This window comes from Sceloporus occidentalis, unplaced genomic scaffold, assembly GCF_023333645.1.
Source record: "Sceloporus occidentalis isolate IW3139 unplaced genomic scaffold, rSceOcc1.0.p SCAF_67, whole genome shotgun sequence".
In the NCBI taxonomy this organism is placed as follows: Eukaryota; Metazoa; Chordata; class Lepidosauria; order Squamata; family Phrynosomatidae; genus Sceloporus; species Sceloporus occidentalis.
In genome coordinates, this window is record NW_028317047.1 from 4,186,218 (window position 1) to 4,188,602 (window position 2,385).

General features: G+C 40.0%; 1 non-coding gene across 1 annotated transcript; it reads right to left on the minus strand.

Moving 5' to 3' along the window:
- Nucleotides 1-2,033: 2,033 nt before the first annotated feature.
- Nucleotides 2,034-2,148, minus strand: LOC149286665 (U5 spliceosomal RNA). Its single transcript, XR_016277574.1, has one exon. It is a non-coding gene; the product is annotated as a U5 spliceosomal RNA (small nuclear RNA).
- Nucleotides 2,149-2,385: the final 237 nt, after the last annotated feature.

Sequence of the window (2,385 nt, forward strand, 5' to 3'; positions counted from 1 at the left end):
GTTCCCCTGATAGTGACATCAGAGGGAAATTATTTTTACATTTTACTGGTTTTTTACAATTTTTTTTCTAATGATTATTAATTTTATTTTATTTTTAATTAATTTTTTTCTAATCACACTGTGATTAGAAAGCTGAGCTCCATTGACTTGCATGGTTGAATGCAGTACCTGTATTCAACCTGCAAGTGGAGCCAGAGTTCTCTAGAGGGTCAGGAGACCGTCTAGCAAACTTTTTCGTCTTTATTATTTTTTTTCCCGGGTCGCCGCCATCTTGCAGATGGCGAAGATCACCGGCAGCTGCGGCTGTGACCGCTCTCCGGAGCGGTCACTGTCCATCAAGAGGTAAGTGTTTGGTGTCGCTGGATGCCTCCTGATCGAGGCATTCCAGCGACACCATTTAAGTTTAGGAGGTGATCGTTGATCGCCTCCTAAACGCTTTTAAAACGGGCGTCCGTCGCCATACATTGTATGGCGGATGTTGACGCCCCAGGGAGGGGCCAGACATGGCCCCTGATTCCGTTGATGGCGTTGCTGAATGCCTCGAGGTCGAGGCATTACAGCAACGCCGTTTGGGTAAAAAAATCGATCATGGATCGATTTTTTTTACCCATTTTAACAAATTACGGTCCTGGCACGTCATTTGTCGTTAACGACATGATTTTCCGTGACGTGCCCGGACCGGCAATTGTCATCAAGGGGTTAAAGTCAGTTGATGATAATAAGGAAGTCGTAAGAAAAATTATTGAGGAGTTGGGCAGAATAGAAGGCTCCTTCAATAAGTTCTGCTTGTCGTCATTAGGTTTAGTACCTAAGAAGGAATTAGGCTCATTCAGACTCATCCATCATTTATTGTTTCCTGAATGATGACATGGACAAATTATTTTTCCAATTAATTATGCATCTTTTGAAGATGCTCTTAAATGGGTAGAATTGTTTTGCTAGCCTAATTGAGGCTGCTTTTAGATTGTTGCCAATTAACCCGGAATGCTTTACATACCTGTTTTTTTTCAACAAATGTTTACCTATGGGCTGTTTGGCTTCACATTTTTATTTTGAATCATTTGCTTCGTCTGTTAAGAGTAGCAAGATTGGATTCAGTTGTTAGCAATCACACTCCTATCATGCCAAGTCAGCCAGTACATGCTGAAACCTGGCTAGCTGCCCCCTTGTGTATTGATGCTGCCAGCAGTATGGGGTCTGCACATCACAGCCACCCTGTACCAGCATGTACTGGCTGACTTGAGATATTTTATTAAAGGCCATATTTTCTCACAGTGAAAAATGAGTGCGGCCCGCGCACGTATACAATTCTGATGAAGTGGCCCACTGCAGAAAAAACTTGGACACCCCTGAGTTAGCTGGTAGACACAAACAAGAATGGGGGCTTAGATTTACAGGTTGAGGATGTTATTTGCAATGAGAAATTATGGCTTTTTATACGATGTTCTAAAACGGATAAAAGAAGCAGTGGTTGTTGGGTAGTATTGGGTACGGTTAATGATTCTTAAATTTGTCCAGTAAAGGTGGCAGAATCATTTAATATTAGGCTTAAAAACTTCAATAATTAATTGGTTGGGTAGGTGGGAATCCGATCGTTTTAAGATTTATTTTAGGCCAAATTTGTTATGGGTTCTAACTATACTTTCTTGTATAATTTGTGTAATTTGGTTTACGGGGCATTCTTTTGTGTTCTAAGCACAAAGAAGAGAGGTTGAAAGAAGCTACTGTACAAATCTAGGATTTGACTCAGATAAGATTACGATATGTTGGGTATTATGGTTTTATGTATTCTTCAAGTACAAGATGTGTTGAAGAGTATTACCCTGACGTTATCATTTTACATTGTGGGGTTAATGATATATGTAGAATCTTTAAAGAACATACAGTATGTCAAAGGATACTTTAGCAATGAGTAATCTGGTCAGACATTATACAACATCTCATTTGGTTTAAAGGGCCTGATTTTTATTTTTTTTACGAAGCTTGCAACCAAAGCAAGCAATCTCTTGATCTATCGTTAACAACAGCAAAGAAGCCCAGCAAACGCCAGGCATCAAAAAATTTATTAAAACTCATGGTTGTTCCTCCCCACGGAAATCTTTAGTAAAAAGCAAAAGATTTATTCGGTCTGAAGAGAAACCAAAATATAGGGCCTGATTTTAAAGCTCTTGAAAGAGTACGGTGTAAATTAAACAGGGCCATGGAAAAATTCATGAAAATGAAAGGTGGTTTCAGATTACACATATGGACCCGGAAGGTGGATGTTCATTTGTCAGAATTAGGTTGTGTTATTTTCAAAGTGGATCTGCAGGGTATGGTTAAATAGGCCGTGGTTTGGTGGGATGGTCCACAAATGGTTGCAGGGTGAACCATCTGTGGCGGGTG